General features: G+C 32.9%; 1 long non-coding RNA gene across 1 annotated transcript in view; it reads right to left on the bottom strand.

The window, feature by feature from the left end:
* The window catches only part of LOC123667817, a 96599-nt gene extending 72765 nt beyond the window's left edge, over positions 1-23834 (bottom strand). Inside the window, exon 1 of the long non-coding RNA XR_006745478.1 lies at positions 23644-23834. This is a non-coding gene — a long non-coding RNA (uncharacterized LOC123667817). The remainder of the gene's footprint in view (positions 1-23643) is intronic.
* Between the last annotated feature and the right edge of the window lie 350 nt (positions 23835-24184).

Below are 24184 nucleotides of genomic sequence, written 5' to 3'. Positions count from 1 at the left end.
TTCACTAAACTCTGCTTACATTAACATTTCGAAAGATGACATAATAGGTTATTTTCCATAAAATTTCATTAACAAGCTGATAATAGACCCGCGAATAGAAATAGGTAATTTTTTTTCTTTATCCCTTACCCACCTCCAATCCCCACAGGAGCTCTGGTCATCTTACTCACCACAGGATGACAACACTGCTTTAAAACATTATTTATCTGTGGTCTTTTGTAAGGTCGAGGTACTTCCCCAGTCGGGCTGCTCGAGATTTAAGCAGGATACTCCCCGCTGTACCCTAACCTCAATAGAGAAGACCATTCTTCTTAAAATTTCATTAGCAAACAGATAAAAGGCGCGGGAATATAAAAAGGTAATTATTATTTAGATTCGTTTTGTTAAATTAAAACGCGGTCGCCCGTAAAACTTTATTGTACTGTTATGAATATTTTTTTTTCGTATAAATCTTTTTGTTTAATTAACAACTACAGGTTGTGTTTAATTGTGTTTGGGTGAATTTGTTTAACAAGTAAATTGAATATATCTCTTATGTAAATATAAATGAATAACTGGAATGTGTGTTCGCGCATAACTTAGTAACGAATGTAACGAATTGTATAATTCTTTATCTGTGCTCGATGTTATTAGGACAAAGTTTACACTTAAGCGCAGTCCACTGCTAGAAAGACATATGTTGGATGGTTATCCCGCCATCGGTCGGCTTTGTAACCGATTTCAAAAAAGGAGGAGGTCACTCAGTTCGAGTGTATATATATATATATTTATGGTATGTTCGGAGATAACTTCGTCGTTTATAAACCGATTTTGATATTTTGTTTTTTGTTGGAAAGGAAATATTTCAAGTGTTGTACCATGATAAGGAAACCAGGATTTGATGATGGAATCCCAGATAAATCGAGTGATACCTTCGAAATTCGTAGTGTCGACTAGTGCGTTTGTTAAATTTTTGCGTCTACTGAGGTTGTATTACTTGTCCATGTAATTGAAGTCGGTTTTTTTTTCGTTTGTGAGCAAACACAATTATTAAGTTCCAAGGTGGTAGTTGAACTGCGTAATCCCTTGTCGCCTCTTGCGATACCCACGGAAAGAGAGGAGGTGGCTATATTCTTAACAGTCAGTAAATTTTACTGTTGAATCAAAAATGAAGATAGTGACACCTATGTTCTTCTATTCCACGTTAATTGCAATTCTTTATTAGATATTTGGGGGATGTGAGGAACAGGGTGTATAGTTCTTCTTTCACTCTTGAATCTTATTGAATAAAAATTATAATTACAAATTTAAGAATTAAATTTTCGGTTACATGCAATGCTCTTATTCTACAGTATTACACTGTAAAAAAATACTACTCTACAGTATTAGTACTCTACAGTATTAGTACTGTAAAAAAATACGAGATATTCTATTGTTCTTATCTGTTCATATAACACTTCTACTTAAAAAGTAACTCGTGACGGTTGCGTTTGCAACTTCGCCCAAATATCAGGAGTTACAAAGTTACAAGCGCGGTAATTCCCCTATAATATTCCTAATGTGTCGTTATTAATATAATTTTAAGATTGTTTTAGTTTAATATAGTCGTGTAATGTATATTGTATTAAAAAAATTGAGTAGTAAAATCTACTGAACGAATGACCTCGGGTTCGACATCGGACTTTGACCTTCGGGTTCCGGTAGATGGCGTTATTTGATTCGTTTATTTACCATTTGATATCGTATTTATCTTTTTCTTATACTAGTAAGCCTTTTTTGTACCTACATATTTAGACAGTCGATCTGAAGGAGTAAACTTCAGTTATGAGTCGGAGCTGACACACACACACACACTTTTATTTATATAATTAAACGAAGTTTGTAACTACAATTACTTGACCGAACTCCTATGTGTATTATCAACTCTATGCGACATTGGTAGCTATTGGAAGCCGTTATATCAAATAATGAAACAAAAGTGTTACCAGTGACCTTAAAAGCTTAAAAACTCATGTTTTATATAGCAAAAGATACATTATAATCATCAACTTATTCATTTTAATTAGTATCACGTTACAACAATGGTTACACCTTTCTCCTTTCCCCATAACGATAATGTTTTAACCGATTTTAATGTCGTATTATGTAGAATTGTTATTAAGGTACAGTGTAAAGTTTCGTTTAAGTAATTTTGAGGTTTGTTTTATATAAGCTTATAGGCTTTTACCGTATTCAAATTACATATAAACTTTTATATAACTGGGAGTTAAAAGAGTTACTGCAGAGTTTCTTGGTGATTCTTCTAAGTAACTACATTTTGAATCTGTGGTAGTTTCGTATACCTTTAATTAATTTATTAAAAACTAGCGACCTCTGTCCATTCATATTATTTTTAACCGACTTCCAAAATAGGAGGAGGTTCTCAATTCGACTGTATTTTTTTTTTTTTTATGTATGTTACATCAGAACTTTTGCCCGTGTGGACCGATTTCGACAAATTTTCTTTTAATCGAAAGGTGGTGTGTGCCAATTGGTCCCATTTAAATTTATTTGAGATCTAACAACTACTTTTCGAGCTATATCTAATAATGCGTTTTTACTTGACGCTTTTTTCGTCGACCTACGTTGTATTATACCGCATAACTTTCTACTGGATGTACCGATTTTGATAATTCTTTTTTTGTTGGAAAGGAGATATCTCAAGTTTAGTACCATGATAAGGAAACCAGGATCTGATGATGGGATCCAGATCCCAGAGAAATTGAGGGAAACTCTTGAAAATCCACAATAACTTTTTACTAGGTGTACCGATTTTGATAATTTTTAATTTAATCGAAAGCTGATGTTTATCATGTGGTTACATATAAACTTTATCGAGATCTGATAACTACTTTTTGAGTAATCTCTGGGATCCCATCATCAGATCCTGGTTTCCTTATCATGGTACTAAACTAGGGATATCTTCTTTCCAACAAAAAAAGAATTATCAAAATCGGTACATCCAGTAAAAAGTTATTGCGGATTTTCGAGAGTTTCCCTCGATTTCTCTAGGATCCCATCATCAGATCCTAGTTTCCTTATCATGATACCAAACTAGGGATATCCCCTTTCCAACAAAAAAAGAATTATCAAAATCGGTACATCCAGTAGAAAGTTATGCGGTATAATACAACGTAGGTCGACGAAAAAAGCGTCAAGTAAAAACGCATTATTAGATATAACTCAAAAAGTAGTTGTTAGATCTCAAATAAATTTAAATGGGACCAATTGACACACACCACCTTTCGATTAAAACAAAATTTGTCGAAATCGGTCTACCCGGTCAAAAGTTCTGATGTAACATACATTAAAAAAAAAAATACAGTCGAATTGAGAACCTCCTCCTTTTTTGGAAGTCAGTTAAAAACACGCTGCATCTTATGGTATAAGTATTATTTTGATCAGTTCAGTAGTTTTCGCAGTATGACCGAACGAAAAAAACGGGCTCTCCATCTATTAGTATAGATAAGAGAGATAGGTGTGACCACACATTTTCTTTCTCTCTTAGCCATTTTATCTCATAGCAGGTTCGTTTCGTATATCTACGACATAGTGCAGGGGTATTGCCAAAGAAGCTTTACTTCATCAGTGGTCTAAAGCACATTCGTTTATTTTATTATATTAGACTTAGTTTAAAATAAATTGTTACTAATCAGTAGAAACATCTAGAAATTTAATTTTTAAACATTTTGATTTGGGGATCACTTTAGCCTATCGCAGTCCACTACTGGATATAGGCTTCCACAAGTTCGCGCCAAAAATGGCGTGAACTCATGTGTTTTGCCCGAAGTCACCATGCTTGGCAGGTTTTAAGGCTAACTACTTTAAAAAACCATCCTTGAATTCCAGTATAAATCATATTCGTGAAATAGTCACAAGAACATTAAAAGCATTGCCACGTGGAATGAGAAATGTGATTCTTAGAGCGAAAAATTAACCAACCCCCTATCAGCTACGTTGAAATGACGGCACACATCTGAAGTCTATTTTGAAACAAATTAATGGCTAAAAAATAACACGTTACAAGGACTGCATCATTTCAAAATTAATTCATTAAATGATTTGTGGTCTAGGTCACAGGACCAAGTTTAAAGGGCTCACATTTAAATAGTATTGTAAATTTTTAAAACAAAGCGTAATCTATAGATAATATATTGATTTCTAAACGTCTTTTGAATCGCCATTTTAATATCTGTTATTTCATTATTTCATCATCATCATATCAGCCTATTGCAGTCCACTACTAAACATAGGCCTCCAAAAGTACGAGCCAAAAATGGCGTGAACTCATGTGTTTGCCCATAGTCACCACGCTGGGCAGGCGGGTTGGCGACCGCAGGGCTAGCTTTGTCGCACCGAAGACGCTGCTGCCCATCTTCGGCCCGTGTATTTCAAAGCCAACAGTTGGATGGTATCCCGCCATCAGTCGGCTTTATAAGTTTCAATGTGGTAGTGGAACTGTATTACCTCTTAGTCGCCTCTTACGACACCCACGGGAAGAGAGGGGGTGGCTATATTCTTTAATGCTGTAGCCACACAGGATTTCATTATTTAGTCAAAGTTAATGTTACGTTATCACTGATTCGGAATGTAGATTCGGTTGAGAAGAATTGGCAAGAAGCTCAACAGTTACTCTTTTACCACAATCCTAGTCAAAATCAAAATCAAAAATAGCTTTATTCAAATAGGCTTCAAAAGCACCTTCGAATCATCATTTTTAACTGACTTCAAAAAAGGTATGAAGTTAGCTAGCCAATGAAGTACTTATAACTCCTTACGTGCATACATAAATATACACAAACTTTTTTTAATGGTAAAGTTGAACTTTAAAAGTTGAGTTAATGTTACAGACAGACAGTGACATATTATATACATAGTTTTTTTGTTTTTTTAGTTCTAAACAATGTGCGTTTCGTATAATTAAAAAGTTATCGATCGCGCTGTTCTTTGTTATTTACAGACATTCTAGGGGTAAGTCGGATGAAAAAAAATTGTGGTGCAGTTACCCCTATAGTCTCAAATCCACATGTAGCAGGAGCATTCCTGCATACAGGAGGGTTCGTTTTAAGGGATGGGGTTGTTGTCGATAGTTTTGGATGGATGTATCGATAGATTAGTTTTCTTTTATTGTTTTATTGTTAATTTGAAGTATTTTTGTCTTGTCAATGATTTTGATGATTGAATCCTTTCCCTGCATTGGGGAAGAGACCTATGCCCAGCAGGGGGATGTTACAGGCCGAATCATGATCCTGATTGAATGGTTTTGATGAATTCTAGTACAGTAGTGTAGCTTTGTAGTTTGTTTTTGGATCATCATCATCAGTTCAGCCTAATATAGTTCACTGCTGGGCATAGGACTCCACAAGTTCGCACAAAAATAGAGTGAACTAATGTGTTTTGCCCATAGTCACCACGCTGGGCAGGCGAGTTTGTGACCGCAGGGCAGGCTTTGTCACACCAAAGACGCTGCTGCCTGTCTTCGGCCTGTGTATTTCAAAGCCAGCAGTTGGATGGTTAACCCGCCATCAGTCGGCCTTTTTAGTTCCAAGGTGGTAGCAGAACTGTGTTATCCCTTAGCCACCTCTTACGACACCCACGGGAAGAGAGGAGGTGGCTTTAGTCTTAATGCCGTAAACACACAGCATTTGTTTTTGGATATTATATATTATTAAGGTTACAAATTTATGATTATTAATTAATATTTTCAAGATTACATTTTTTAAGAAAAGTAGTGCTTTATGTTATGTAAATCTTCTTGTTTAATTTCTTCTTCGTTGATTAGCTAGCTTCAGTGTGTTTGTTTATTGGGAAGATATGCGCGTGCATTGTAAAAATTTACTCACATCATTTTTCCTTAACGCCAAAAGAAGTATAGCTTAAAAAACTCTAAGACTCCTTTTGATTATGTCTATGATAGCCTATACCATACTTATATGCAAAATAAACTTTAGTTGCTTTATTAATCCGTAATAAATATTAAGATTTAAATTCGAATTAAATGAAATTTATATGAAACAAATAAGTTATATACAATTCATAAGTTACTACACTAAAATTAGTCCATATTAATATTAAGTATTTTTTCTGTCCTATAACATTCCTAATGTCAAAGCCCAAAGCTGACAACTCTTTTCCTATAACAAAACAAAAAAAAAAAAACTACTTGATTCCTTCTCCATAGCAAAGTGACGGAAATATTTATTAAATTCGCCCAGGAATTACTCCAAAAGACGAGTTTTTTTATGATGTAAATATCCAGTTCTTTCCTATAAACATTTTAGTCCAGCGCTGGGCACAGACTTCTCCTATTAAGTAAAATTAATAACTATTTCCCTCGCTTTTTCATTCGGAAATGACAGCTATACTTATAACAGAATCACTCTAAAACAGGAGGATTTACAACGATGGATTCATCTAACACCATCGAATCTTAAATCTGTACGTGTCTAGAAATCCCGTTCCAGAGTTACCAGCTCCGATTCGAACCTACTGAATTTTCAGTAAATAATGTAAAAAAGAACATAAATAAACCGTACCATCAAAGAAGATAAAACAAAAGACGTTTCCCCGTAAGATAACCCTGAAGTCAATTTTGAAGTAAATTGATGTAAGCGAGGGTAGAAACGAATTCAATTTCCCGAACCCTTTTCACAAGTATTTCTTAATTATATAAAATAATGTCCGATGAATTATCATTTTTATGTTAATGTATAGAAGATCTTTCAGAAAACTAGATGTGACACTTGCTTCACTCGGCTTTTGACTAGTTTTTTTTTTTTAGTACCCGGTAACAGACAAACGAACGGAATTTATTTACTCGTTCATAGTTTTACTCGACTGTACATGTTATGTCCTGTACTTGTATCTATATTAATATTAAAACTTTAAGATTGAAAAGATGAGTGTTTTTTCTTGTAGTACTATTTATGTACATCTATCATATGGCAGTATCCGTCTGATGCCAAGCGGTAACTGTAGCATTGAACACTGGAAGCATCACAAACGAATTGTTTCGGACACAGAACATGGAACACAACACACCTTAAAAGCAGTGATATTTTATCTGTGGTTTTTTGTAAGGTCGCGGTACTTTCCCGAGTTTTGAGCAAAAGGTTTTTTTTTACTTAGTAGTACCCCACTTCGATAAATATTCTACTACACATATTTACCTATCCTTACTTGAGGTAAAAGAGTTGTGTAATTATGAAATTCTACTAAAATTATATTTGTCAAAGTAGCAGGGAGTGGATTGCAAGCTGAGGTAGGGCTAAGCAGGAAATTTCCTGCTCAAAATATGGAGAAGTTCGACTGGGGACTTCCCCTTACTCGACCTAAAAGCTGAACACGGCCAAAATTTACTGTTTTCAAGCATTTTTGTGTTCCCGTTGTTGACTAAGGTGACTAGAGACTCTTGGGAGGAATTAGGGATAGGGTCGGCAACGCGCTTGCGATGCTTCTGGTGTTGCAGACGTCTATAAGCTTCGGTAATCGCTTACCATCAGTGAGCCGTACGCTTGTTTGCCGAACTAGTTATAGATATGTATAAACTACTAAATCAATAGAAATGAAACTCCGTACGTAAATATCTGGAGATTCAAAATTACATACTAATAATTATCCTGATATCTTTAAATAATCTGAAGGTATATGCATAGAACCACGAGATACGGCTAGTTAATATTACATCGATTTAGTTGAGTTAGAATTTAGATAAAAAACAAACACAACCTGGTCATTATTATAATGTAAAGTAAAGAGCCCAGCGTGGTGACTATGGGCAACACACATGAGTTCACGCATTTTTGGCGCGTACTTGTGGAGGCCTATGTCCAGCAGTGGACTGCAATAGGCTGAAATGATGATGATGATGATGATGAAAGTAAAGAGTGTCCATTTACGTTCCAGTTGCTTTGATTAATTTTTGTAATCCATTTTCTTACATAAGTTTGTAGTCCTAAGTCTTGAAATAAGGCAAAGTATTTTTGAAGTGAAATATAAATGCGTCACCATAAAGAAAGGAACACGTAAATGTATAGGAAAGAACGAGATAGAGTACATTTCTGCTGAAAACGTATAAGCGACGACCTCCGGTGACAACCTTAAGCTAACTAAAAAAAAAAAAAAAACAGTAATCATGTAGTTAAGTACTGAGAGTCGTTTGTTTTTAGTGGCACAAGAAAAATAAGCTGATGGTGTCTATTGATATTTTAACGACGATATTCTTATATCTTAATCTAATATATAAAATTCTCGTGTCGCGGTGTTTGTAGTTAAACTCCTCCGAAACGGCTTGACCGATTCTAATGAAATTTTGTGTGCATATCGGTTAGTTCTGAGAATTGAACAACATCTATTTTTCATACCCCTAAATTATATGGGGGAGGGGGGGGGATTAGGAGGGTTAATAAAATATATGGCAAAACAACGTTTGCGGTGTCAGCTAGTAGGTATATGTAAACTACGCTTCACGTTGCTTGACCGCGATGGGCTCCTAAACTACTTAACCGATTTTATTCGAATTTGCACACCGAGTGCAGTTTGATCCAACTCTAAAGATATTTTATTTTGATGTATGTCATTATTATATTTAAGAAAAAAAATAAGGCGATATTAAGTTCACCAGGTCAGCTACTTAAATAATATAAAGTTATGGCAGTAATGATGTTTTGTAAATAATTGTAAGTTATTTGCCCACCTTAATTATGAAAAACATCTTAAGTACCTTAGGGGCATCCATAAATTAACTCACACGAATATCAAAATATTTTGACCTTCTATATCCACAGCATGTCACATTTGTGAGACCCCCCTCTACCAAGTATGAAGTCACATATTTTGCATCTTGACATTTCGTAAATAGATATGTAGCTAAAATATCATGGTTTAATAATGTGATGTTGTAAAATTTTAGACCCCTCCCCACCCCTTGTCAAGCAGTGTCAAACTTCGTCGACCCTCAACCCCCCCTCGCCCTTAACCTGTGACGTAATTTGTGGATATTTAACAAAAAGAAAAAACAATACAACTACAACAGTACTACTATAGAGCTTAAGCTATTTCTACATTGTCTAATAAATGTTAGATCGCATCACATCGCTTCGCTTACCCATTACAACCGTATCAAGATAGCAGGAGACAATATACACAGACAGCAGGGGTTCAATATACTATCTCGAATGACGTCAAATAGCTAATATATAACGGTATAATTATATAAGATAGCTTGTTACGTCGACGAATCTCAAAGTAGGGCTAAAATGATGATTGATTGAACACGGAAACGCTGTTATCAAGTGCTATCCCGTTTACAAAGGGATGGACATCCCTTAGTGCTAAGTTAGCTAATATGTAACTAGGATTAACTGATTTTTTTTGCTATATATTCCTAGTAGGTACAAATAAATATTCATTTATTTGAGGTAGAACATTGCAGGATGTATACTGCTTAAAAACTGGAGCAGCCCATTTTGGGAAGTACTTCGACTGTACAAAAGACTGCAGCTTAATAATACAGCTTTTAAAGTAGGAACTTAGAATGTAGTTTAGTTGTCACCTTACTTACCAGAGGAACACAACTCTCCTTGAAAGCAGTATTATTTAACTGTTATTCTGTAAGGTCGAGGTACTTTTTCAGTTGGGCCGTTCCAGATTTTGAGCAAGATAAATCATACTGTATAAGGTACTCAGTAATTTGGTCAGTACTCTGATGTCGTCTGTCATGTTTCTAAGGGTAGATGAAGAGTTAGGAACCTGAAAGTGACTTTTGCTCATGAGTATTATCTAGTAAAGTCCTTTCGATAGTAAGTATTGCACAATATAAAACTAAATTTTCAGATTTTAGCTTGATGTACTTTTTGAGTTAGTTTATAAAAAAATCTCAAATATAGTTGTCTTTTTTGACATAATAAGTCATTGGTAAAAACAAAATCAAAATTTATATACATTCAAGTAAGGCAAAACACATGAGTTCAAGCCATTTTTGGCGTGAACTTGTGGAGGCCTATGTCCAGTAGTAGACTGCGAAAGGCTACTGTGATGATGATTATGTGATGAAGTAGGATTTAAAAACACTTAGAATCGTCAATATACAAGTATATATTACAGTAAACGTGAAACTGTCGCTAAACTCGAAACGCGATTCTGTTGAGATGAAAAGTAAAGAAACTCAACGGTTGCTATTTTTAAAAATAAAGGAAATGTAGATTTTGTTGAAAAGAATCAGCATCAAACACGAACAGTTATCCAATTAAAATCGTCAATTCATAATATTAATAATTTATATGTCTGTATTACACAAATAACGTACATAGATATGAATCGCTTATGGCTAAATTATGTTTCCATTGTATGTCTTAAAGTAAAACAAAATACGGTTAAGAAGTATAGTTTTACGAAGTCCAGGTTAAATCATTATTGAGAAACAAGTACATTGTTAAAGATTCATCTAAGTTGTAATTAACTTGCCAGGAGGGATGTCCGTTACTTAAAATGGCGTAAAATTCGCAAAATCTCGTTAACTTAATTTAGGAACGAGGTGCTAAGTTCATCATCTAAGTTAACAGCTTGAAAATTGGGGAATTGCTCTCTAATTACACTAAATATTATGATAGGATCGGGTTCAACTTAACTCGATAGTTAAGTGTTGAGTTACAGTTAAATTTGTAATCATTAATTACTTTAAAACGGTAAAACTTTAACTAAAATTACATGATGTGCAAGAACTGTCCTTATTTCGTTCGTTGTATTATTTAGATTTAATGTAGGCGGTAAAACATCACGCATAATTCAAGCAGAGGTTAATGTCAGCAAAAGCAAAACAATAAGGAAAGTTCATTATGTATTTCACAGGTTGTGCTTCACTTTTCCTCGTAAAGTCCCAATTTCGAAGGACTTTTCTACTTAAAAATCCTCTTACAGTATTTGAAGTTAAAGAAAGCAGTATTTAATAAATGACGTTATTTTATTCAATTTTATTCTATAGGTAGATAAAGTCCTCTACTTCTATTACTGATGAGGAGTTAGCGAGAAAGAGAAAGAGTTTACCAAATATATTAAAACCTTTTTTAAAATAATAACTGTGGCGTTTCTTGCCTATTCGTTCTATATTCCGAATCAATAGTACCTTCAATGGAATTAATTTAAAAATAGTATATAATTGCAATAATGAACGATCAAAATTAGTTTAAATCCTACTTGACTAAAGTTGATTTTGAATACATGTTGCTCTTCTGCAGATTCGCAGAATAAGATGTCTTAGAATTTCTTCCAAAATATGTAGGTTTCATACTCTATGAACGTAAGATGAGATTTAGAGATTTCTAGATTTTTCTACAACATTTCCACTTTAAAAATTTCAGCTTTGGCAAAACTGAATAACATAATATTCACCTTATTTTTGCAAAGGAATCGTAAAACGCTGTGTTACTAACAATGGTTTACCTACGTTGTCTGCCTGTCAATGTTGGAGTTTTATTTAACGATATATATAGACGCTTGCTGGTTGGTTTTGCTTGCTTTGATATATTGTATTAACATTTACAATTCCGTAATGTAGATATATTTGCTTTTATTATAATAAAAAAATTTGGTAGAATTTTCGAAATTGTATTTTTTCAAACTTCGTTTTACTAGGGTTTTATTAAGGAAAATCCTTTGGAATAATTAGGATTTTGATCGCATTTTGAAGTTAATTTTCAATTTTACATGGATTATTTGACAGTTCCTTTAAATTTATAGCTAAGAGCTAGTCACATTTCTTCTTATTTGACGTTTTACGACTATTCTTAATTTTGTCTAAAAATATGCTAATATATTTGTGTAGTTCTGTTTACATTTTAAACGCAGACATTAACATATTTTAACTGAAAGATAATTTTTTTGAAAGATAAGAGAAAAAAATATTGAAATAAATATTATCGACAGTCCACCGGAGCGCATCTCTACAAGTTCAGACGCTCTCTATCGATCCAGCATCCGAGGGCGCACCTTCTGTACCATTATAACGGCCAACGAACTATTGACCTCATATTTAACTTCCTTTATATAATATATTATTATTATTTATGTTTATTATATAATACATACAAATATATTATTGATTTATTTATTAATAATTTTTATTTTTTACCAGCTTATACCTGTGGCTTCGCTCGTATTGATTTTTTTTAAATAAAAGTATTCTATGTTACTTCTAATACCTCTAAAAATTTGAGTACAAACTTTCATGATGATCGGTTTCGCAGTTTTCGCGTGAAAGCGTAACAAACAAACTTACATTCACATTTATAATATTAGTAGAGGTTCTCTTTATTTCGGACAGCAACAGCTTAATTTAAAATTATTATACGCCAATAATATTTATATAATTATTATAAGCCAATAATAGTTAGCCACAAATATAATACATATTTTTTGATTTTTGATTTGATTTGAATTAGAAGTGTGTCTAAATTACAATCATCAAATACTAAATCAATTGTAATAATGATTTCAGGATTGAATAGTCGTGTGTACATAAGTTTAAAAAGATATGACGGGTTAAACTATTGAAACACACAAATCAACGATATTATACAGATTAAATAATCATTTGCAACTAGCTGCCGGGCAGACTTCGTTCTGTCAAAACTTAATAGTATTTTTTTTAAATAGTATCAAAACCTTCTGTGGGCTTTAAGGAACATACAAAAAAATAAATTAGCCGAATTGGTCGAAACATTCTCGAGTTATGCGCTTAACAATATTCATTATTATTTATATAGATTAAATATTACATACTGAATTAATTTTTTATAATTATTTCTGGAATAGATTGCGTCACAATTTAATTTAAAAAGATGACGACAAACTTGAAAAAAAAAACTCAAATCCATTTCGAAACTGGCCATAAATAAAGAGTATTGACAGCGTAAATAAAATTTCTTATAAAAGGGTTAGGGTTTCGACAATTCTTTTTAGCATTTCATAGTAGGATTTTATATTGTAAGCTCTAAAGATCTGAGAGTCACAATATGAAGAATCAATAGCCATAAATATCAAAGCAGATAAAGGGATATAAAATACACATAATTTTTACTTAAGATAATTGTGTTTGCAGGCAAACGTAAAAAAACCGACTTCAATTATATCGACAAGTAATACAACGACGAAAAATGAGTCAAGAAATACATCTGAAATAAAATATTATTTATTATTATTACTGCAAAAGTTGTAATCAGTTCTCGATTAAATTTAAATGATAATGATGAACACACGATAAACATCGGCTTTCGATTAAATTAAAAATTATCAAAATCGGTACACCCAGTAAAAAGTTATGCGGATTTTCGAGTTTCCCTCTATTTCTCTGGAATCCCATCATCAGATCCTGGTTTCCTTATTATGGTACCATACTTAGGAGATCTCCTTTCCAACAAAAAAAGAATTATCAAAATCGGTTCATAAACGACGAAGTTATCCTCGAACATACATAGTATATACATACGGTCGAATTGAGTAACCTCTTCCGTTTTTGAAGTCGGTTAAAAAGGAACGGAATATTAAGTCAGAATAAAATTACAATGAAACAACTTATTCGGGTTTTTTCGCGGCTTATTCCGAGGTTTCGGATACTTTAAAAAGTTAATAAGCCACGATAAAATCCGAAAAACTTGCTTCATTATAATGAATGAAATTCGCGTAATCTTTAAAAAACATTAAGTCAGAATTGCAGAAAAATTAAATTTCGAGATAGTAATACGGTTTGAAAATTCAAAGAATTTAGTTTAAATCTGTTATTGTAACGTTATTCTATTCTAAGACTAAAAAGATGTCTCCCGCATTAAAACATTCGAAGTTAATCTTAAAAAATATATCATAGCCAAATGGTTTCATTTAGCGAAAGATTATTTTAATGGTAAAGATCGTTTTAGTGATACTGTATCTTATGTAACACATGACTGACTTATAAAAATTTTCCGATTCTTCTCAGCAGAAACTATCTACATACAGATTTGTAGCTTCACATTATTCATATCTCTTATAGGATTATATCATTTGCAAATGAACGATTCGAAACATTTGATTCTGTTTGAATTTCAAGTCGAAACTTATTTATAATTTATAATATAAAAATGAGTCGCTGAATGTGTTGCTAAGCGCAAAACTCGAGAACGGTTGGACCGATTTCGCTAATTCTTTTTTTAAAATATTCCTTGAAGTACGAGGATGGTTCTTACGGAGAGAAAAATTCTATTAAAAAAAAATATTAATAAAATTAAAGAATCGACTGTTAGGCGATACGAAGTTCGCCGGGTCAGCTAGTAATTAATATTTTCAATTGAATATATAGTATAGAGTTCTGCAATATAAAGTTATTTTATACGAACATGGTAATCAAACTGGTTCGTACTCGTCAACAAGTCACACAACTACCGACGTGTATTGTAGGCGTACGGAGTATATATATACATATAAATGCAAGCACGTATGTCTGATGTCGTCTGATATCCACTCGTTACTCCCAGCATCTATAATTAATGCGGTCTCATTGTGATTTTCATGATGCATCTCGAATACATCTCTAATGAGACGCTGTCATAATTGCAAGTAGTTTTTGAGATGCGCTTCGTTTTTTTTTTTTTTTAATTTGCATTCGTTTCGTTGTTCCGTAGATAGTGGTTTTTATAGTTTATATATGCTTAATTTTATTCATATTTTCGTTTTATAATTTCGTCGTGATATTTTAAGGCCTAAATTTACAAAAAAGGCTTTTTTAAATAACAAGAATAAAATTAGTACATATAAAGAAAATAATAAATATCTTAAATGTACAGAATTGAACGACTACTATTTTATTTTTATTTTTTTTTAGAAGATATAGTTACTATAATTTATAAAAAAACGTAGTTTTGCAAACTAAGGTAAAACAAGAATTAAGTTCAAAGGCAACAGTACAAAAAGCCTTGTCTTCTGCACCTTTTGAGAACGTATGAATTTATGAATAATGATTTCGCAACAGACGAAGAAGCGCTTTGTGTAATATTTAAACGTCTATTTTGAAGGAGTGATACATATTAATTTTGAATGCATTCAGCGACAGACGGACATTTGTATGTAAAAGAAAATCAAGAAAAACATAGTTCTGTATTACGTAAATTAAAGCGTAAAACCTATACTAATATGATACAGCTGAAAAGTTTGTTTAAACACGCAAATATCAGGAACTACTGCATCGAAATGAAAAATTATTTTAATGTAGGATAGTCAATTTACTTAGGGAGGTTATATGATATTTTTTCCTTAAATTAACGCGTATAAAAACGCGGGGCACATCTGGTAATTATAAGAGTAAGACCGCCTTTACACATTGTTAAGTTTTGTATGTTCTAATTTTCTTTCTATATAACTTAACATGTGTCATAAAGTATTAAATAAATAAACCAAAAAAAAATCAATTCAGATTGATAAATAATAAAATATGAACCTCAAGAAAAATCAAGGTAGTAGAAATCAATTAAATACGCATCATAAATATTAATAAGGTAAGGTTGAAGATGTTTGCCTCTCTTTTTAGAAAAAGCCTCACAATTACTCCACATGAATTATATATCATTTTATATCTATATTTATTAATATTATACTATATTAATATTATATATATTAATATATATTATAATATTATACTATATTAATTAATTATAAATTCTGACAATAAAATGATCTAATTGCTTGCTCTACCGACAACAACTAAAAAAAATCGTTATTGTCTTTTTAGTTAATTAATTAATTAAAAAATTATATATATTACGGTTTTAATTTTGAAACAGTGTCAGCATGATTGACGGTCGGTAATTTTTTTGTTCAATTTCAAATCAACTCACGTATAAATACTTTTTTGTAATTTTGTAAAGTGATAATACTTATAAATAAATAAATTATTATACTTCATTTCAGCCTATCGCAGTCCACTGCTGAACATAGGCCTCCACAAGTTCGCGCCGAATAATGGCGCGAACTTGTGTGTTGCCCATAGTCACCACGCTGGGCAGGCGGTTGGGTGACCGCAGGGCTGGCTTTGTCGCACCGAAGACGCTGCTGCCCGTCTTCGGCCTGTGTATTTCAAAGCCAGCAGTTGGATGGTTATCCCGCCATCAGTCGGCTTTATAAGTTCTAAGGTGGTAGTGGAGCTGTGTTATCCCTTAGTCGCCTCTTACGACACTCACGGGAAGAGAGGGGGCTATATTCTTTGCTACCGTAGCCACACATTATTATACTTATTTAATGTGAATTATTCGCACGGATATAGACAGTTATTATTTATTACAGATCACCAAAACCTACTCATCAGGTTGCGCCCAAATTTAAACATGACCCCGTGACAAGCACCATCTTTACAACAAACAGTAACATACACACCCAGTAAATAGTTAAGAGGTGATACATATAAATACAAACGAATTGAAAGTTTCAAACACATAACAAAATAGCACACATAAAATATAACACAGTCATCAGAAATATTATAATTATGTTTGTTTGTAAATGATAGAAAAAACCGATTTCAATTACATTGACCTGTACTACGTAGGTAGACGAAAAAATAGTCAAGTAAATACGCTTTATCAAAGATTACTCAAAAGTTAGTCATCAGATCTCGATTAAATTTAAATGGTACCAGATATCAAATAATTAACAAGAATCATCAAAATCTGTTCACCTTGTGAAAAGTTATGCGGTATAATAAAACGTAAGTCGGCGAAAAAATAGTTAAGTAAATACGCATTATAACATAAAACAAAAATAACATGTCAGATCTCGTTCAAATTTAAATGGGACACGACAAGCACTAGCTATAAAATTAAAAATCATCATCAAAATCGGCGCAATCAATATAAAAGATATGTAGTAGCATTATAAAAATTACAGTCGAATTGATAACCTCCATTTTTTTTTAGGTAGCTAAGTATTCTGTCAAAGGTCGAACTTAGAGGTATAGTACATAAGGGCAGGGAAGGGTGTAGTCATACGGATACATCACCAGTAGATCAGCATCCCAAATCTCTTGAGACTGGCAGACATCCTAACAATCTTTTCCTACATCAAGATTAAAGCAATGGAATATTTATTGGCGTGTAAGTATTGAAGTTTAATGTTTGAACAGAGACGTTATTAAGATTGATCTCGTGTTCTGACAATAAAAATTACTACAGAAGGATTCCCTATAATTATAAAGTAACCTACGGCACCTAGGAGTAACGGTCACAGCACTGCTTTGTGGCTACATGTGCTGGACAAACATTTGTATTGGCCATACAGATGTTTGCTGTAGCCCTTGTGGGATCTCCCCACATTAGCATGTTAAGCCGTCGGTACAGGATGTTATCATGTACACCTGATAGCGATCGTTACTCATAGTAGGGAATATAACTGCCAACCCGTATTGGAGCAGCGTGGTTGATTAAGCTCAGATCCTTCTTCTACATGGTGAAAGAAGCCTATGCCCAGCAGTGGGATATTACAGGCTGAAATTTGTATTGGCCATACAGATCTTTGCTGTAGTCCTTGTGGGGTCTTCCCACCGTGCTTTGGAGAGCACGCTAAGCCGTCGGTACAGGTTGTTATCATGTACACTTGATAGCGATCATTACTCATAGTAGGGAATATATCCGCCAAACCGCATTGGAGCATTATGATGAATTAAGCTCTGATCCTTCACCTACATGGGGAAAGAAGCCTATGCCCAGCAGTGGGATATTACAGGCTGAAGCGTAAAAGGCCCTTAACTTCTTGAACTTAAAACAGAACTTCATAATATTTTCATTGATGGATCCAAATCAAATAACACAAAACGAATACATCCTTATATCGATAGTATATTGTTTTGTTACGGTACCCTAAAAGCTATTCTCCGTACACTTTGAAGTCTATCGAATTTCCATACATAAACGTTGAGTGTATTGAACGCTCTTTGATTGAAATATAAATGAAGTTTCCTTTTGAAGTTTGAAGATAGTTCACTGAAATATTGTAAAAAGCGTGTCCGTATCAAACATTACTGTCAAGGAATTCAATACAAGCTTTTCAACGGCTTTACATTATACGTTTTCGACTGTTCCGTATTATTCGTTATAATATAGCCCAAAGGCTATATTCTGTAACAAGGTAAAGGAAGCTAAAAACTAAAAGCTTTTTTGATTACAAGCAAATAAAAATCATCTTCTTTATAATATTACTAGCCGTGCCCTGTAGATGTATACGTGCTGATTTGAAACAAAAAAAATGCCTATAGCCTACCTCGGCAAATGGGCTATCAAACACAGAAAGAATTTTTCGATTCGATCCAGTAGCTTCCGAGACCATCACGCTCAAACATGCAAACTTATCAGCGTTATAATATTAGTATATATTGTTACTATATATGCAATTATATATTGTTTGTATGACATTACATACAATTGTCAATGCGAGGGTTTGATCAAACGTTTGACATTATGTCATTGTTTGACGTCTTTCCCAAACAGTCGACGTGTTTGACGTGTGAAATGGAATATGTGATTGTTTGACAAGTTTGATGGGTAACCTTCGAAGGAGGCAACTAATCGATTGTGCCTTGGATAAACATAGAAATGCCATTGCTAGAATAGGTTAAAATAAAATGATTGCAAAGGATGATAGACAAGCCATTGCCTATATGCAGTGCAGACTCTAATACAATTATTCCTATTACTGTTATATATACATAAGAAATCCATGGATGGATGAAAACATAAGAAATAACTGAGGGAGGGGACAGCAGGAAATACCTGCTCATATTTTGGAGCAGCCCGACTGGGGTAGTACCTCGAGCTTACAGAAGATCACAGCTAAATAATACTGTTTACAAGCAGTATTGTGTTCTGTTGGTGAGCTCCTGGGAAGGATTGGGAAGTTTCTGGACGTTGAAATATCCAGGTAGGAAAGCACAATCTACCAGTTCGTACCATGGCAGATATAATTGCAAAAAAAAAAACAATTTTCTAGATGTTTAGTCATCATCAGTTACTTTTGAATGTACAAAATGCACTTGAATTAAGAATTTCATTATATCTAAAATATCATATAATATACAATAATAAAGTGTCATTTTCGCTTTGACCTTGAAAAATTATTCGATTTAAGAAAACATTTCAGGAAAACTGTTTATTATGTAAGGTAGATTCAATTTAATTAAGTGTCCTTATGCATATTGGAATATATTATCGTATGTATTATATTATATATCGTATATTTGTATGCGTGTATGTATTAGTATCGTATTATTTGTATCTACGTGTGTATACATTATTATGTATGTATGCATTTATATATAGTATAATTATGTATTTATTATATATTATTTTACTCAATATGTTTAGATTTACTACGCAATTTTGCGACTGTTTTATAAATTTCCTGTGGCAGGACTACTGGAAGAGATTCCATCATGGGATAAGTAGTGCCTTTGTATCAGCATTGTCTATAAGAGCTATTTCCTTTTGCTATCTTAGTGTACACAAATTGTTAAATAAATAAATAAAAGTAGGCTAAAAAAAATGATCCATGAGTTTATGAAACTCTTATGAGTGAATTAAAAAAATATACACCCAAAATACTTGAAAACCATACATCTTTTACTAAGTACGGTGCAAAAAATTAAGCTTACACCAAGCTTGTTTTTCCCTGCAAAGCTATAAAAAGTTTTAACGGCGCCCCAGTTTAGAGATAGAGTCATTAAAATCAGCGAACTATTTAGATAACGTGACAAACATACATACACACCTACATACGTACTAAGTCAAAAAATTCTCGTTGTTGAATAATTTTAACCGTCTTCGAAAAAGGAGGAGGCTCTTTAGATGACTGTGTATTTTTTAATTTTACATCTGTTACCTCATAACTTTTTAACTGGGTGGACCGATAATTTTTTTTACTAATTTATTTAGTGATTGAGAAGAATTAATGGCGTCAGCTAAATCTGAGGTCCTGCGCCTGTTACGTAACGAATACCTACGGATTTGCTTTAATCGATCAACATATGAAATCAAGGAGCGATGATAGTGTACTTTAAATTGAAGCATGCTATGGAACCTTCGCTACACGCGTTCAATTCGGGTCTTATGTACCTCATAGAAAGGTGATCAAATCTGACAACAACAATCGAGGTGGCTATAGAGCAGCAGTGAAGTTTTGGAATGTCTGCACTGCTTTGAGTTTCTATACAAAATGCTTACATTTTGGAAGCCTTTGTTTGAATTATATTTATATGCGGTACAAAAGAAAGTTCACTATCCAACAATACGCCCAGGTCACGTGGATATTCAACGTGAGTACCGAGTCAATACTGTATGTGCCTTTATTTCGGTTGAAAGAGAAAAAAAAGAGTTTATAAAGAGTTGTTTTAATTTACATAATTGTGTATTTTTTGTTTGTATGTCATCTGTTTATACCATGCCAATAGATAAAGAAGCAGTTTAAAAATTTGCTGAACTTATGGTTTCATTGGTAGTGGAAATAAAATTGAAAGCCCATAATCGTGAATGAAATTGCGAGTAAGGCGTGTGTTTACTATAGATTCATTCCCGTGTGAATCAGGGGTGGACAGTAATAAATAAAAACTTAAAAAGCAAGCGTAGCAGTTCTAACGCTACGCATAAGTCGCTGCTACATCGATTCAACCGTCAACTTATGAGCTTCAGTCAACGATTGCAAGTTGTTGTAACTTGTTTCAAATAAATACCCTTCTTAGTCTGTAGACAACAATTACCTAATAGCTTTTTTGAAGTGAAGACTTCTTTTGGTGCACATTTTTTGCGTAGGTAAGTTAGGCTGATCCGTCACGCTCTGAGCTGAAAGGCTCGATCGGGTGAACTCGGGACCGCCGAGAATACCCGAGCGAGAAAGATACAGACAGCTACCCTTCGCTGTTGTGTCGCTGTGTTTAGTATATTCAATTAAAACGTAAAAATTGTCATTATGAATTTAATAGTTATTATTATATTATAAAATAAGTATGTTTTTTTTAACCTTTTCGTCCATTTTTTTTTCCTTTAACACTCTTGCGCTTATGAGTCCCGCGGTAACATCTTTCTCACCACCATGGGTAGACTGGTAGAGATCTCTCTTAGAGATAAGTTCACCTTTGTCAATATCGTTAGTGAAAATGATTTTTTTAAAGTGCAATAAAGAATAATAATAATAAATTGATAGCGATTGCCAGTGAAGTTTCCACTTCTGTCGTGTGGTTTTAAGAACACACTGTATTTTTTTTAAAGGTTCGCTAGTTGTAGCAACTTCAGTTGATGCAATTTGAGTTCATAGTCGCTTAGACATTTATATTTAACTCTCCAAATTACTGAATTTCTAATATTTGTTCTTAAAGGTTTAGTATAATATTTCAAAAGAAAAATGGTAACACCATAATGATTGTCTAATAGTGTACCAGTTAAATATAATTTTCCATAATACAAATTACTAATCAAAGTATAAGAACACAATTATAACAGAATACCCAAGTTCGATGGAAGACAATTTTTTTATTGATTCAGACTGTAACATCTCACAGCTGGACAACCGCCTAAATATATAGGTAAGTATATACCTATCTATATTTATATACTTTATAGTATGATTAAATTAATATCAAATATATAAGTAATAATTTATTAGTATTTTACATATCCCAAACAGAATGGTTGCCCGGAACGCATCATTTCGCGATTAGGTCGCTAATTGGTCGTAGTTGCAAATCGATTGCTTAGATATTGCGGTGTAATTGTTTTTGATATGCAACAAATTAGTTATTTTCTCCTTTTAATTTAATTACATACATATGTTATATAACGTATTTTGAAATATTGATATGTTTTCTAGCATACCTCCAAAGTAGAGTTAGGGATTTTGATTATTTATTTTCTATGTATAGAATGTATGCTTCGGTACTCAAAGTTTCTCTACGGAATCTTATTATAAAATCCTATATGTGTCTTTGAAATCGTACAGTATGTTAATTTTTATGTTTAATTTTAAGTGTAACAAATAGAAAGAATAGCTTTTTTTAGCCCTTAGAATTCTTTATATAATAGGGCAACAATGGTCCGTTCGTCTGACAGTTAGCGGTAACCGTAGCCATCGCGCGTCGCAAGCGCGTTGCCGACCTTACACTACGTTCGACTATATTCAGGACCTCTTTACCTTACTCACGACAGGAACTACAGCTTGCCTGAATTTTTAGACTGATTTTTATATACAGACATATGTTTTGTTACAATATCCACGCGTTAAATGATAAAAAAATGATAGTTTTTGTATTTACGATAAAATTATTAATATCATTTAGAAAAAAAATCTGATTGTTTTTAATTTTATATCTCTTTGATCAATTTCAAATTTGCCCTGAAGCTAGTGAATGTGTACTTAAACATGACTAAGTCATTTAACTTTATATCATAAGATGGAAGTACTCTAAATGTCAACTCGACAATGATTGAAACAAAATGTCAAAAAGAATCCGTCTAAATTATGACGCCCTTTTTTTTATTAATGTAAGATTCACGTGGCGGCAAAGTTTTAACAAATATATTTTTACGATCTAGTTATATTTGAAAAGCTTGTTTAAAAGTATTATTATTATACGGTTTTTTAAAAATATTGTCGATATGTACGATTTTATTTTTGTGTTACCCACACATTAGGAATTCTAAACATTTCGATCCAGCGGGTACATCGTTCCATAGCTTAATTGGCTAGAGCGCCGACACGGTTAGTCGGAGACGCGGGTTCGAACCCCGCTGGAGCGGTAAATTTTTGATATGATGTTCATATTAATTCAATCAATATTGTCGATATTGTCGATGTTTGAATTTTTCATTTATAAATTACAATTTTTTTAAAGAACCAAAGTATTTAATAACCTATCTAGAATTACGATTTTAATTTTATTTATTAATTCCATATGTGATGTTTTTAAATTCATATATCTTTAGGTATATTGTAACTAATTTGAGTTTGAGATTATTGTATATGATATCTTATTATACTTTAATATTAAAAATAACCTATACTCATTTAGATACTTAATCAAAAACTCGCAAAGCGTTAAAATATCATTTAGATAACAAACATTTGATAAAATTTCATTAATTTCAAAAGCAATCTTGACTAAAATGTCTCCAACAAATTCAAATATATTTAATATAAAATCACGTAATATCTCAAACGGTATACGAAGAAAATTAATACTTATCCCATAAGATCTATATCTATTTGTATAGCCACCGGTTGCTTCGTGAAAAATTCAAACCTTAACATCGGCCGATCTCCTCGGAAGGACCAAGGTGAAATTAATCAGAAATACGAAAAATTTAGATTTAATAAACCGACAGATAAACTATATACCTTATGAATTTTTTCTACCCTTACTTTATACCTTAAACGTAGATTTATACGATAAAAGAGTAAGTCCGGATAAAGGTAGTCGAAAATAGTCCTTACGCTAACGCAATAGAACCTTCTTTAGATAAAAACTGGTTAAGATATTTTTAGCCCGAAATCGATATGAACGAAAATCACTAAAAATCGGTACTTTACGGAAAATATCGATTTTTATAACGATTCTTAACTAAAGCTTACCTGTCGTCGACGGCACCACACTTTAATGGCAAAAAAAATTGAAAAATAAAACAAAATTATAAAATTCAAATTAAAATATAATTTGCGAGGAAGTCGAAGGTATAAGGTTTGAGGGAGGAAATAAAAAATAAAAAACGATTTTAGAAAACGATTTGAAATAAACAACGTGCTTTCCGTACGGATGGTACTGGCGCTCTGGATGCAAGGCGGGCAGGGAAGAGCTTTTATACCCGCAAGGGGTGGGGAGGGGACGGGCGGCCATTTTGAACGGTTACCATGGATACGAGGAGATGGCCTATTATGGGAGGGCTGCGGAGATTAGTCGTAGCGATGGCAGATGTATTATTTAACGGAAATAATATTTTTATATTTCACTTAAAATGAAAGGAGTCTTTTCTGATTATTTTTTTTTTGTTTAATTGAAAATTGTTTCATACAAAGTTTTGTGATATTTTAGTTCTTAAATAATTCTAGTTTATTAAGTCACTTAAAGAAATTTTCTATTTAGATGCATGTGTATCAATTTCGATAATAATTTTTA

This window comes from Melitaea cinxia, chromosome 29 (genome assembly GCF_905220565.1).
Source record: "Melitaea cinxia chromosome 29, ilMelCinx1.1, whole genome shotgun sequence".
NCBI classification, from domain to species: Eukaryota; Metazoa; Arthropoda; class Insecta; order Lepidoptera; family Nymphalidae; genus Melitaea; species Melitaea cinxia.
The sequence above is the reverse complement of the archived record's forward strand: the minus strand, read 5'-3'. Positions and strand labels throughout refer to the sequence as shown.